The sequence below is a fragment of the Protopterus annectens genome, chromosome 8.part0, assembly GCF_019279795.1.
Source record: "Protopterus annectens isolate FY-2018-M chromosome 8.part0, PAN1.0, whole genome shotgun sequence".
NCBI classification, from domain to species: domain Eukaryota; kingdom Metazoa; phylum Chordata; order Ceratodontiformes; family Protopteridae; genus Protopterus; species Protopterus annectens.
Window position 1 is genome coordinate 660,066,643 of NC_056741.1, and position 16,226 is coordinate 660,082,868.

Consider the following 16,226-nt stretch of genomic DNA (forward strand, 5'->3'; position numbering starts at 1 on the left):
TTTCTTTGTAGCCTCACCTCAGGTAAGGTACCCAGGTTGTGTCGCATGGCAACTGTAGTCCCACGTCACAGGGCCAATGCCTCCACTGAGCCTGGTTATTACTGTCCCATTACCATGAGGAGACCTATCTGCAAAGACATGGGGAGGGATCATACTGCGGCTCGTACATGAATGCATAGGGGACATACATACTTTGCATCCAACACGGTTTGTCTAGTTCAGGGTCGGTTCATGCCTTTAAAGCATGGTTGACATTTTCGGGACAGTCACCGAGGCCATTGATGGGGGTGTTGCAGTCCATACAGCCTACCTCGACCTGGCAAAGGCCTTCATCACATTACCCCCCTCAGGTATCATTGATAAACCCATTGGCTGGGATGTGAACACGTACATCACAGAATGTGTTGTAAACTGTCTATGTGACACAACCCACACGGTCATAGTTGCTGGCAGAATGTCAGACCTACTGCCTGTCACAAGTGGTGTCCCATGGGGCCCTTCCGTGGGTCCACTCCTGTCATACATCTACATTTCCATGGTACAGGCACACACAGGGGTGTTATGGGCAACATTGTTTGTAGATGACTGCAAAACAGGTGCCATAGTGGGACGGACATCTGACACAGATATCCTTCGACGGGGCCTCCCAGATATGCATATCTGCTGTCAGGGACATGTCCCACAGCTAAATGCTAAGTAATGCAACATCATACCTGTCGAGAAGTACTAGGTCACCCCTGTCCAGCATATAGGTGGCTGTCCACTCAGCACAGGGGTGATTACCAGGGATCAGGGGACAGAGTTTGTCGGTCACCATTCATTCAACACACACGTTGCTATCGTGGTTCTGTGGGACTTCTACATTGCCCACCTGTTTGTGCAGGGATTCACATCTACATCAGGCTAGGTCATTGTCTCCTTGTACCCATTACGTGTTACACCTATGATTTACTACATTGCCCCATTCAGACTGCATCTGACCATACACCTACAGCAGCTGGGAAGCCCTCATAGGTTAATTGTCATACAGATGCAGGATGACATCATTTTGTGTAATGCTGCCCCACTTGTAGGACCCCTGCCCCATTAAGTCACATACCTGCTGTTTAGTGTTGACCTGTGCCTGACATACGAGGCCATGTCAACCCATATGTCATGTGTATGCTTCACCTACTGTATCTGCATCCCTCAGAACCACTAGGGCAGGTGACATGAACCTTGTCATGGTCATTGATGGGATGTGTCTGAGTGACACATATATCACCCAGACACTCACAATGCTGTGGATCTACATCACAGTACTTGTGAGACAGAGATCCTTCCTAGCCTTGTTCGCGGGTATGTTGTCCATTGGATGGAGAATTGCAGGTATAGGCCAGGGATTACATCATTATCACTGCTTGACGGAGGTACAGCAATATCATGAGTATTTTATCTGAAGCACAGAAGGTTGGCAAAGTCATCCTAACTATGGTGTAGTGTTATGGCTGAACCTGGGACGATGGCCTACCCTGTACCTATGGACGTATGAACCTATATTCATAGTTTGTCACATTTACACTTGTCTATCCACTGTACTCTTTCTCCAGTGTATATTTCTGTGGCACATGATTGTCCTCTGTATTACATGCAGGTATGCAGTGTACAGTGCACATACATCACAGTTGATGACAGTGTATCTGTGTCCCTAACACTGTGATACTGAGGACTACCACACATCCTTCACAACATTACATGCATATGTCCATTCTATTCTTCTTTGGCCTATGGGGGGTGTTAAGGCAAACATTACAGAAGTCCCTGTATGTTCATAGGTTCATAGGTTCATAGGTTCATACTAGGCTATCTGCCTGAGGGCATTTACAAGCCTAGCCCACAGTTTTGTGGCTTATGCCACCCCTTTAGTATGGGGAACTATACCCATTAATTTGCTGTGCCTCTGTCGAGCAGTGACACTGAAGTAATCCCTGGGGTATATCTGCGATCTCCCATCCATTGGTCAAGATTTCTCTTGAACAAGGCCAGCGAGGTGCTCTGCCTCACATATACCGGGATTTTATTCCACAGCATAGGGAGTCTTTGGGTGATGAATCTATCCCTCCAGCATGTCCTATTAATAGCCGTGTCGAGGTTTAAGTCTCCCGCCCTTGTGGCTCTGACGGATCTAGATTCTTTGAGGTGAAGCATATTCATCAAATCTGGGTTTGACATGGCCGTGTATGTTAGGCAAAGGTCAGCTCTGAGCAAGCAGTAAGCGACTGAATAGAGCAGGAGTTCTTTCAGTCGGGCAGCATAGGACAGATGTTTAAGACCCTTTATCCTTTTGTTGAGGAACTTTTGTGGCCTCTCCAGCTGCTGCAAGTGTCGGGTCAGATACATTCCGAATGGGGCATTGTACTCAATCATTGCTCTGATGAGTGATGAGTATAGGGAGACTATGACCTCCCTTGATCTAGATGAGAATCCCTTCATGATAAGGTGGGCAATGTAGAAGGTCTTCCTAACTACTTTAGCTACATGGGTGTCGAATGACAGACTACTATCAACCTGGGTCCCCAGGTCCCTGGTAACTTCTTCTGTGTTCAGTGGATTGCCACCAATTTGGTAGCTAGGGGTAACCTTGTTTTTGCCGAAGGGTATGACTATGCATTGTTTGGCATTTAACCTTAGGCCATGGCTCTGGCACCAGTTATCCATTTCTGTGAGACCCTTCTGAAGGATATCTGTGTCAGATGTGTTTTCTACTATGGCGCCCAGTTTGCAGTCATCTGCGAACTTTGTCAGCCATAACCCTCCTGTGTTTGCTTGTACTTCAGAAAAGTAGATGCCAAACAAGAGTGGGCCCAGGACTGAGCCCTGTGGTACACCACTTGTGACAGGCTTTGAGTCTGACATGGCGCCAGCAACTCTGACCCTGTGGGTTCTGTCACTCAACCAGTTTGCAACCCATCTTGTGATGTATGTGTTAACATTTAAGCTGATGAGTTTTTCAATGATACCCGAGTGGGGTATTGTATCGAAGGCCTTCGCCAGATCGAGGTAGGCTGTATGGATTGCCTTTCCCTCATCAATGGCTTTGGTGACTGTTTTGAAAATGTCAACCAGGTTTAGAAGGCATGATCTGCCTTTGACAAAGCCAAACTGGGATGGATCCAAAGTCTGCAAATTCCCTATGTCTGTATTTATGAGGTCCATTATGATCCTCTCCATGGCTTTGCAGATAAGGCTTGTCAAGCTAATGGGCCGGTGATTTCCAGGGTCGGTGGAGGCACCGCCTCTGTGAAGTGGGACCACAGTTGCAGTGCACCACTCCCTGGGTATGTATCCAGAGGTAAGACTATGATTAAACAGCTGTCCTAGCTGTGGGTTTGATTCCTCGTTGAGTTCGTGGAGCACACAGCCAGGGACACCATCAGGTCCCATGGATGCTGTGTTTTTTGCTTTGGAGAGAGCAGTTCTCACTTGGGCGTTGGAGATGTTTGGGGGGCTGCAATCGCTTGGTATAGATATCTCTCCTTTGGGGAGGGGAGAAGTTTGCACTGAACCTGTCAACCAGTATGTTGGCAATGTCTGTAGGATCAGTAATCTTCACATCATTTTGAACTAGTTCTGAGCATATCTGGGAGTTTCCTCCCAGGTTTCTAACATAGCTAAAGAAGGCCTTATGATTGTCTTTTGAGTCTTTAGCTATTTTTCTCTCAGAATTTGCTTTGGATGATTTTATGAGAGCTCTTCGTTTTTCACTTATAGTGAGCAAGGGTGTCTTACCTTTTAAGGATTTTGCTCTATCTTGTAGTAGCTTCCTCCTTTTGTTGTAGAGTTTGTTTATGGCTGGGGTCCACCAGACTGGACGCTTGCCTTTGGTACAAAGAGTCTTTGTTTTGCTTGGGATTGCCTTATCCATGCAGTCCTGCAGGTGCTGGTAGAAGGCATTTGTGAGTGATTCAGCGGCTTGAGTACTGTTTTCCGCACGGCTCGGGGCCTTAAAGGAGACCACACTAGTCTTTAGAAGTGTGAAGTCTGCTTTCTTGAAGTTCTTTACTGTGGTCTTTTTATTTCAGGTGGGGGTGGGATGAGGACCTCCGCGAGATTAGTTTGTAATCTGATCTCACCAGTGAGGGGTATACTTCGTGTTGAACATTGTGCTCCCATGTTCGTGATGATGAGATCAAGTATGTTTTCTCCTCTTGTGGGATGGTGACTAGTTGTTCCATGGCATTTGAGTTTATGAATTCCAGGAACTTGTGGGCTAGGGTGTTTGAGCTTGAGTAGTGTTCCCAGTCTATATTAGGGTAATTGAAGTCACCTAGTATGATGGTGTTTGGTGATACATTTATCCCTCTAGTGTTTTCAGGAAGGCCATGTGAGGTTCCTGACTTTGTGAGGGTGGCCTGTAACATGCTACAAATTGCAGAGCAGTCTTGCCTATGGTTAATTGCACCTGGATGGTCTCCGATGCATCGATGCGTTGCCACCAGTCTTGAGGTGTGGGTGTCCTTGATGAATATGGATACCCCTCCTTTGTTGGTATTGTCCGGATTTTGGGCGGAATGCATGATAAGAGGTGAAACCTGATAGTGCTGGGGTGCTCTCAGGAGCCTTGAACCAGGTTTCTGTCACTGCACAGACATCGATGTTCTCCATACTGAGAAGGGCCTCGAGTCGTGCATTTTGAGATTTAGACTTCTGGCATTGAGCAGCATTACCCTTAGTCTTTTCCTTTTTGTGTTCTAGGGTGGTAGGTTTAGAATTTGAGCCTTGCCTAAAAAGGGACTATGGGGTGGCAAGAGCCTTTGCCAATATCCGAATCCCAGGGTGACAGGTGCAAGCCGTCCCTCATGAAGCGTGGCTTGTCCAGCATGTCATCCCAGGCAGACAGACATTGGATCCCCTTTGAATGACACCAGAGTTTAGGCCAATTGTTAAAGCTGATCATCCTATCTCTGTATTGTGGCATCATTCTTGGTGAAGGTAGGATACTGCTCAAGGTCAGGGACATACCTGCCTGGGCTACATAATCAGAGAGCTCCTCAATGTCTCTTATCATGTAGTCCAAGGAGGTACGTCTCAGGTCGTTTACACCAGCGTGGACAATGACTGAGTCGTATTTGTACCTGCTGTTGAGAGACCTGAGTGCTTGCGTTATGTGGCGGATTCTAGCACCCGACAGGCAGCTTACTGTGACCTTCTCCTTACTCAGTCTGGTGAGCGGGACGTCAGTGTGTCTGACTATGGAGTCACCAATGACTAGTGTGTCTGGCATTGTGTTTGGCCTTAAGGGCTGTGACTGTTTGACACTCTGACTGTGAGGTATATGTGTTGCAGGTGTTGTGTTCTGAGGTGGTGGTTGTTTGGGTGTATGCTTTGGTGGCCTCTGCTGTTTTGGTAGATGTTTTATCAGAGCCGTCGAGTATGTCTGTGTGTTTATGTGTATGATTTGAGGTTGTGATGGTACTATGTGAGACTGGGTCTATAGTGTGTGTGGTAACCTTCTCCTCCTGACTGGTCTTGCCAGTCCTATGTTGAGAGAGCTCAGCCTCCAGTTTGGCCGTATAGTTGCATCTGTCGCATATATTTGTGTTTTGTGGGAGGAGGAGAGGGTTGTCTGTGTACATGAGGCAATTGTAACATTGCCTCAATATTCCCAGGTTCACCAGCTGAGCAGGAGAGGACACTAGCAACTGATCCCTCGACATGCTAGAAGGACTAGACAAACAACTGTAAAAGAGATTCCGGGGGACGTGGGTTACCGAGTAATGGGGGTTTGCCTTTTTGGGGTGCTATCTATAAGAGTGCCATATCAAGGTAATAAGTACTGTAGGAGCAAGTGCTAGGTTTAACAGATAGGGAAAAGTCTACTTGGAGTCAAGTACAGATGATCTTTTTGTGCATGCTTCATGTTGGTGTCTGACCAGGCTCCGTTGCAGTCGTGTGTTGGACGGTAGTGTTTCTGTGTGTTTGCCATGTGTTTTTATTGCCGGTACATCTGTGGGAGGTGTGGTTGGCACATGTTCCTCTTTGCAGGGACACCCATCCTGGGGTTTGTGTCATGCATCTGCAATTGGCATGTGCCATATGTCCTGTACTATTCCCACAGTCGTATGCCTTCATGCACTACTACTGCGTGTTACTGGCTGTTTGTATGTGGTACACATGGACATTGTGATGGTTGGCTTGACCTATTCCCATGCTAGAACATACACATCTGTCAATTACGTTGTTTAAATCAAACTGTAACACTCCTTCGTCTTTTCAAAATGACAGTCAATGACACAGTAAGCTGAGATTAATAACGTTTTACTACTGTGCAGCAGGAGGCAAAGAACTATGCAGTACAAGTTTAGACATTTGTTTTACTCTATACATGTTACAGCTGTATAAGCATTGTGTATACTATCATCTTTTGCACACATTAATGATGTGGTCAGTCACAGGGCATTTAAATCACTATAGTCCACAATGTTGTATTCCTACAACAGTGCTAAGGTAATGCTTATTAAATGTTTTCCCATGAGGATAGCAAAACCTTGCGAGCCACATAGTCAATTAGAATGTACTGCAAATTCTGCTCTGTCACGGTTCCAACACTGTTCAGATCCAGTCGTCACTCCATTTCCTACTAGGTTCCTTTGTCTCTCTGGTGAGCAGCTGTACTCTGTGTTACATAGAGCTCACAAGCCTATCCTCCTCAGTGGAAGGATGACAGATATACCTGTACATACATTTATTATTCTCTAACTGAGCAGATGACTAATGCTGAATGACATACACCTGCTGCACTGGTTACTGCCAGGGTCAGGGTTCAATCACAATGCAGCTACACTACAGGCAATTACATGCATGATAAGCTCTACTGCCATATTGTAAGATAGAATAATATGCATTATACACTTATTGCTTCTAAAGTTGCACGTCATATATATGTTTATGTATGTATTTTGCTAACATTCTCCCTCCTTTGATTGCTTCTATTCTATCCAGAAACATATACCACATTATTTCATTCCCTAGCCTCTTCCTCTCTGGAACTTTTAACTAGGCAAGTAATTTGTTGTACATTTCAAGAAGGATTGCATTTTGTATTGACAAATACCACTACAGGTCTTGATACATAGTCTCGGTACAGATACGCCGACAGAGTCCCTGACTAATACTTACATGCAAAGTATCCGCATAGACACATGCTCCCAATATGAGCAGAACAACACAAATGGCAATCATGATATTCAGTATGACTGAACCCCATCCACCAAATGGTTTGTGGAAATGGTTCGTCAGTGGGTTTGGGCCTGGTTCCGCCATGGATGACACCTGCTGTATTACCTCTAGGTGGGCGTTGATTCGGGTCTTTTATGTGGTACTTGGACACAGCGATGTTCTTTAATGAGCCAAGACGCACAATTCTCCGGCAGGGTGCAGTCGTGCTATTACATTTTGTGACACAACAGTTCTCATTGCATCCAGTTCATCAGTCACAAGTTCAAGAGTGGTAAGTCACATTCATCATTCCTCCGACAGGTTTTGACAACTTCCTCTGTTCCCTGATTGATTTCACTACTCCACAAGCTGGGAGTGTTCCAGCCCAGGTTATGACGCTGTCACTGAAGTCCATATGGATCGATATTCCTTTATCTCTTGCAGAAAACTGGAATGTCAGAACAGCTTCCATTTCACCCACTGGATTAGTAGGTTTCTCGACTGTGTTCCCAGTTCTTCGAGCTATGTGTGTTAGAGTTCGTTTGTACCCAGAGGCAATTGTGCAGTATGTCATGTGACTGGAGCCAGATAACCCAAATAACAACTGCGGACCAATTCTCAGGTAACCATTGATATGCTTATTTCCCACAAACAAAATAACAATATTCTACTTTACTTCTGATGCGGGTTACCTCTGCATGTAACATCTGCCTGTCTATAACAGAGGACTGTTTATACAATTCAGGATGTTTCTGCACATCCTTCCACGTTGTTCTCATGAAGCTTCAATACAGATACTGAATGGTGCTACAAGTAGTACTGTGATCTTTGGCTGTTATATGACATTTGTAAAACACAGTTATGTTACAAATACTCCCACCAACTTGAACTGTATCATGTTTATAACAACATACAATTACTTTTTGTGTAACAGGTAAGTACAGTGCCACTTTGTCCTGTGATCTCACAGAACCTGTATCAAAGTGTAAATATTCACATGTCTCAATCTCTCCCCAAGGGGACACCATACATCGGAAGTCCTCCATATGATGTAGGTATGGCAGTACAAACACAGCAATTTAAAATGTTCATAGTGTGTACATGCACGCGTCATGCCTAGGTATTTGTTGAAGTGTGGAAGACACTCTGTGGCCAGTTCATCACGTATCACTATTTGTATCCGTGTAGTTATATGCAGGTAAGGTCCCAGCAAATGTAAAGTTAACACAAACATGGTTAATAGGTGTATAATCATTATGACAGTAAACCAAATGTCTTTGGGGTTGCTTTGTATTGTTATACAGTCTGGCCAGGGTGATTCAGGCTCTATGGTATATCAGCTACAAGATGTTGATCAGACTTGATATCCTTTACCGGTTTGAAAACTGTGAGGTGAACCCAGGACGACCTCTCAGCATACTTTACTGCAGTAGGCGTTGCCAACACTACCTAGTACAGACCTTCACACTTTCCACTTGCCAATTATCTTATTTGGATAACAGTGACATACACACAGGATACTGGTGTCAGCTATGCGTCCGGCTTCACTTGCTCTTTATCTGTAAAAGACTTTAACTGCAAAACAGTGTTATTGGTTAACAATCCTCTCATGTCACCTGCTAATGAGCCATCGACCTCCGGCTCTGCAGGCATGACAGCTTTCCACTCTGGCACATGATATGCCATTCCACATACTACTTCGAAGTGGGTGCAACACTTTACATTTGGAACTGTTGTCATGCTCAGCAATGCTAGAGGTAGACAGCAAATGTAACTCGTCTGGGTGTCACCCACCAACCTCCTGTACTTATTTCTCGGGATCCCATTGTACCGCGTCATGCTGACTGTGGGTTGTACATGCAATTTACATTCATGGAAATACAACATAATCCCCAGGTTGCGTGATTGTCTGGTTCACTAAATGTGTTCTATTGTCACTGTAGCTTCTTTACAGTATGCCCGATCTCGGGATACTTAATTTACTGGCACCTTTGCCACTGCTGCTGCATCCGGATTCATGGTTGGGAATGCTTCTACCCATTTTGATTATGTATATGTGTAATCACTAAACAGTATTTCTTCCCTTCACATTTATTCAGATGTATGAACTACATACAAATAGTACGGAACGGTTATGGTGGTGTAGGTAAATACACTCCCTTCGGTTTAAATGCTCCCTGTGCATGATATCTACTGCAAATGTGACACGCTGCTCATGATGTTTGTATGTGGTTCCTAATTCCGTATGTTAGGGGTATTCTGTTAACCGAATGTACCATCCCCCCTGTTGAGACATGTCTCTACCCATGGCTCCACAAAGCCGCATATCTGACTACATTAGACGTTAATATTGGCTTTCTCACTGTGGATATGTGCGGTCCGTCTTCAAGGATTGCTCCTCGTCATACCCACGTCGGCTTTTCTGCTTTTGTAGTTGCTGTTTGCATTGTTTGTAACATTTCTACATGTAAAATGTCTGAGGATTGTCATTCCTCATTCAAACATACACTTTCCAACTGTGAGGCTGCTTGTTTTGCAGCTGCATGAGCTCATGCCTTACCTTTCCTACTGTTATCCTGTTGCTATCTATGACCTGCACATTTACAATTAGCTACTTTAGTGGGTAACTGAATGGAATGGAATGCATTCAGGATCAATTGCGCATGATTAATCGGTTTACCGGTGGATGTTATCATTCCCCTATTCTTCCACTGCTGCTAATAAACATGCACTGTACAGACAACATACTGACTATCGGGACATATGTCCACGCATCAGGTTTTCGCCACAGTACAAGCACGTGTTAAAGCTATCTATTCTGCTGCTTGAGCAGACACGTTATGCTGCAGGGGTTGGGCGTCTACAATCTCATTATCAATAACTACTGCATAACCTACTTGATTCGTTCCTGTAGGACTCTGTCTACATGATCCGTACACATTAACTGTCACCTCTGCATCATCTAAGAGTATATCAGTGATATATCATGTCTGTGTGTAGTTATTTCATCCCTTTCGTATAGGCAACTGTGTGGTGTGCCATACACAGGTGTCGGACGTGACGTTGATAGGTTTAATGTTGTACAACATTCAATCACCATATGAGGTTGACTCAGTGGTATGGTCAAACAAGACAAATGTCTAGCACGGGTCAGGAATGCTATCTTCTCTTGCAGCAGAATGATCGCAACTGCAGGAGACATTCTCACAGTGAGAGGGTGGTATGATAACATTGAGGCCGGGGCCTGTACTGCCATGGGTGCTACAATAACTGCCTGTACACAATGTGGCACTGACCATGCCACAGTGTCCAACTGCAATGAGTGGTAAGCTATGTAGCGTTGCTTACTTCCATGCTGTTGCAACAAGACTGACGTCATATGTCGCCGCTTACAATCTACAGTCTGACAACATGTGTTATGATTATTCGGGAGACCTAATACAGATGTTGAAGCTATCAATCGTTTTAGTCTGCAGACAGTTGTTTCTGCTACTGTAAGCCAGTGTAGTATGTGTTGTGCTGCCATAGGTGTATTAAAGATTAAGGCAGACAATACAGCAGATTCAGAAGCATTGTTTGGTAACCAGCTTTGACAAATGTTAGTCGGCACAGAAAGGACTTCATTCCCTTCTTGGTAGTTGGCTTGGGTGCTTGTGAAATTGCTACCTTCCTATCGTCATGTAATGTTCTACCCTACTTGGATACCACATATCCCAGGTACTTGACCTGTATTCTCTGTAGTTGCAATTTATGCTTGCTTACTTTATGTTCCTGTTCTGCTGAATATCTCAATGATGCTATTGTATCTTCCATACATTGCTGCTGGGTAGGGGCCGCAAGCAGAATATCATCCACATAAAGTAGAACTTGACTGGCCCCGGGTGTAGTAAACATCGGAATGTAGCTAGCCATCTCCTGTGGGAATATCGTTGTGCTTTCACAGTATACCTGCGATAGCCGGGTGTGGCTGTATCTGTTACCCTGAATGTAAATGCAAAGCAATACGGACTATCTGGATGTATAGGTATTGCAAAGGAAGCATAGCTTATATGTACCACGGTAAGATACTTCTGTGGCGTGTTCATAGCATTCAATATTGTGTGTGGGTCTGGCACCATCGGTACCCTAGGTATTATTACATGATTTACAGCTTGTAAATCCTGTACCATCCGCCATTCCCCCTTTGTTTTCCGATCAGAAGATACAGGGGTATTGCATGGTGAATAGCGATTACTTTGTAGATGGGGAATTCACTCTGTGACTTTACAGATATCATCTGGTGTCCACGGTCTATACACTACGGGGTTGGGTCCTGGCCTTCCTGTCCTGCATGAGGGTTCGGTACTTCAATTAATTGACAGATATCCTCACTCTGTTCTAGTGACTGTCTTCTTACTCGAGTGTCCCTAGGTATGTTACGAGTTTGGGATGTGGTTTCAATAGCTTCTCTTACATTTGGTCGTTGTGATACCTCTGTTGCCACAGGATAACATGGGGGGGACTAGCCTGCCCTCCTGCTTCATATCCTGGATGTGGTATCGGAGGTGGTAGAGGGGGGGGGCTGTTGCTACTACTGTATTATTATCTCCTTTGTGTACGTATGATGCTTTCGCATTTGTAGTGTTCTGTTCCCTTCGGTTCACTACCTCAATCCACCTATGTGCTTGACGGATACCCAATTGTCGCTGTTTTGTCGCCTGCACATCTTAGGGCTGCCACCTTTTCAAATGCACAATATGGGACATTAGTGTTCGGAACGTGTACTTTGCCTGGAAAAAGCATACCCACGGCCAGTACATAGGACAGGACTTCACTTTTTGCCAGGAGAGCTACCAATTCTTGTAGCATTTCAGTTGCTTATTCTGTTTATTATGATATTTTGTTGTTCCAGATACAATATTAGTGTTTTATGCTACCATTTGAAAAGATATCTGGGAAATCTTTGTCCTGAGATATCAAGACATTTGCCATGTGTTCGGTTTGTTTGCAGGACACAACTGGCCAAAGAGGGACTGTCCCTCACAGGGTGGGACAGGTGGTTACCCTAGAACATGTGCATCACATTTTCAGAGATTACAATGTTTCAGTAACGATATTTTGTCTAATATACCATCAATGTCATATTTATTACCCCATTTTGCTGAATATCTCACATTATGTGCTCTCTGCGATTGCATATACTTCCGTCACCCGTCAAACGCGGATCACATGATCTGTTTGTTCACTAATCTCCCATATCCTCTACACGACTGTTACGCACTTCTCTCATGCCACGTGGTATCTCCTTCCCTGTATCCACTGTAGTGTCTACAATGACTATTTACTCTGCTCTGTGTTCCCCTGACCTATGTTCAGATTTAACACTATTTGGATTGGTCTTCGACCCGCTATCACAACTGTTAACAGAAACACAATGTAGTCTGGTCCCTGATCTACAATAGAGACAAAGAGGCAAACACTCCTTACCTGAGCCTCCTGTTTAAGGCTGCACGTTTTCTTCTTGGGATCCAGTTTTCCGCTTTTCAGCCACAGATCAGACAGTGGGCAGCCTCTTTACACACAACAATTCAGTCGGAGGTCTTTTCATTCAAGAAGAACCATTTAGGCAAATTCTCCTGTGCAGATGTCTAACCACCCATGCACTCTGACCTGTAGCTTACCAAGGGAATTCCGGATTACAAGGATCACAATGTCAAATAAGTTGTTAAAACCAGACTGTAGTTATCAGTAGGCTTTTCTAAGTGACAGTCAATAACACAGGAGGCTCGGGTTCACAACGTTTTAGTAGTGTACACAGGCAAGCAAAATAATATACAGTCCAAGTATGGGAGTTTTGTCTGACTCTATACAGTAAGCAACTTCTTTATATAGTGTTTACAATGAGCTTTTGCCCACCTCACTGATGTGGACGGTCACAGGGCATTTCCATCGCTATGGTCCGCAATAGTTTATACATACGTGGGTGCTGGGGTCGTGTTTTTAAAATGTTTTCCCATGTGAATAACACAGCCTTGCAAGGCACCTGGTCAATTACAGTGTCCTTCTGTGATTGTAGCTGTTTCAAGGACCCTGGACTGTTCCGATACAGTAGTCTGTTAATTTCTTAATACGTTGCTTTGTCTCTCTGGTAAGGAGTTGTACTCTTATCTTCGATAGAGCTCACAAGGCCATCCTCCTCAGAGGAAGGGGTGATGTTATGCATGTACATACATTTATTGTTCTGTAAGCCAGCAGATAATTAATGCTGAGAGACATAAGCCTGCTGTACTGGTTACTGCCAGGGTCAGAATTCCATCACACTACAGCTTAGCTTCACCAATTACATGCAGGATCAGTTCTACTGCCATATTGTACGGTACAATTCAATGCATTATATAGTATTTCGAGTCTAAACTGGCACTTCATGTGTTTCTATATATATTTTTCGAACAACATCCATCCGGCCATATGCATGTTGTTCCGTCCTTTACCTTGACCGTGTGTATTTGGCCGTCCGGCAACGCTACTCTCCACATGTGATGTCCCACCTTCCCCTTCTTTGCTTGTAGCACCCTGTTAGGACATCCTGTTTGGTAGGCACGTGTTCCGCTATATGTCTTCGACTTCTCTGCATAGCTAATCATCGATGCGGTGGTTCGACAACTCGACTTGTCCACATGTGTACAGTTATGTGCACCGTGTCGTATGCAAACCTATATGGTTTCGACTTGTACATACCACATGCGGGATGTACACATTCTGCAGACACATTCACATGCAGCCATTTCCATATCTGTACCTGAGGTGGGTTGGTGACATGTGGGTAATGATTTGCCCGCGTGGCACTGCCTAACACAAACATCTTACCACATTTCAGGTATGCACATTGTGTGTAGGTGTATAGCTGCACACAGATGCTAGCAGGTTTGGGTGCACAGGTGTACATGGGTGGGACTTACATGCTACAATGAGGCTATTGTGTATTACATCTGAATGCATGGGTTCTGCTTCTGGATATTACACTTCAACATACGCCATCCAGTGTATGCGACAGAGACGTTGCTGGGTGTGGGATATGCTGCTATGCACATGTTTGCCTGTGTTTAAGGTATCTTGGTTCCTTCCTGTTGTTATGTCAACACAGCTACCCGGCTATGTACTGTCACTGCTGCTTGTGACCATTTTGGTTGGCACCTTTTCCAATGACCATAGTGGGACATGTTTTGTGGGAACATCGGATTTTGCAAGACAACACATACCCACAGTAAGTGGAGTTGACAGGACTTTACTTGTTTGACATAATATACGCTTATTCTGTTAGCATTTGGGTTCCTTATTCAGTTTCTTATGCCATGTATGTGTTTCATATACAATTATATGTTTTATGCTACTATTACATGTATATTGCGGGAATATTTTTGGCAGGGAATCTCAGGTCATTTTCCATTTTTTTCGATTTTGGCAGGGACACAACTGTCCAATGAGGGACTGTCCACGGCACATTGGGACAGCTGGTAACCCTGGTGACCATGCCCATGTCGCTACTGGGGTTGCCACCTTTTCCAGTTGCCAAGGTGGGATATTTCCGGGACTCACATCTGAGTTTACACACCGACACATACACACGGTCACTATATAGCGTAGAACTTCACTTGTTTGCCTAAATACAAGCTTATTGTTGTGGCAGTTTGGTTGCTTATTCTGTTTCTTGTGTCATTTAGGTATTTCAGTTACAGAAATAACCAATTCATGCTACCATTACATTAAATACGGGATATCATTATGTCCTACACTCTTAGCACATTTGCCATTTTTAATATTTTTTTTCGGGACACAACTGGCCATAGAGGGACTGCCACTCGCAAAGTGGGACAGGTGGTGACCTTAGCCGCTACTCCTATGTCGGTGCGGCGCGTTGACATGCTGCTGTACACCTTCTCTGAGTATAACCAGTGACGGTGCATTGCGGGACTCACGCGGTCTCATGCGTATCCTTTGCTCCTTGGACGGGTACACTTAAGCCTTCGTGGGTTGTATTTGCTTATCCGTTTAGTTGGGACGGGTACTATGTTGCATACTCTACGTGCGTTTCATTCTGCACGGGCCCTGGCTGCTGCCACTACTATTATGGGCGGACCGTGGCAGTCAGCACATTAGGTTGCTCACCGCATGCCGGCTTAGCCACGCCTCTGGACGCATCCTACTTGGGCTCGCTCACGTACACTACGCACGTGTCTGTGATTGCGGTGCACTATCATTAATATGCATATGGCGCTACTACGCCGGCTATTCACTGCACCGCCGGCGCAGCCCTTACGCCGGCCTTGCGCCGAGCTTCATGAATCCCGGGGTTGGTTTATTTATGCTTTGGTTTTAGGCATAGATCTGGTCATTTAACAGGAGACAGTGTGCAAGAGAAAAAGGCAAAAAAACAAAAAAAAAAAAACAAAAAAACAAAGTGCACTGCCAACTCGCATAATCCAAACACTGTAGTTCATCAAAACTTAACATTCTCTTGAGGTTCCTCTTTTGATCTAAAGAATGACAATCTCCCATCAATCTCAATGAAGTGAAAGCTTGTCCTTTATGTGTGTAATATCTGAAGGCACAGAGGGGTCAGAATGCTGCAGGTCTTTCCTCTGCAGTTTTATAATAACACTTGGTACACAATCAATAAAACAAGGCTATATATAAAAATGTGTATTTCAATCTGTGTCAGAGTAAGAGGTCTTTCTTTTCAAATCTTTGCCTGGCAGTTAGTACAGGGGATAAAAGCTCAGAGATTCTAATGCACTGCTTCTTGTCATTAAAAGTACAGAGTTGTATTCCTTCTACCACAATCTGTGTACTGTATGACTTAAAAGGGACATTTTCTCCAGTCTGTTTACCCAATTAAACAGATATAAAGTCAGAGAAAAAAAAACACTGTCTGCTGTAAGAGTCGTAAAGCAAAAGTACAAGTTATTTATTTGTTTGGTGACTGTGTTTAGCACCCAATGATGTAAGCAACTACAAAAAAACTTTACTTTCCAGAAAAATATGTCCATCTT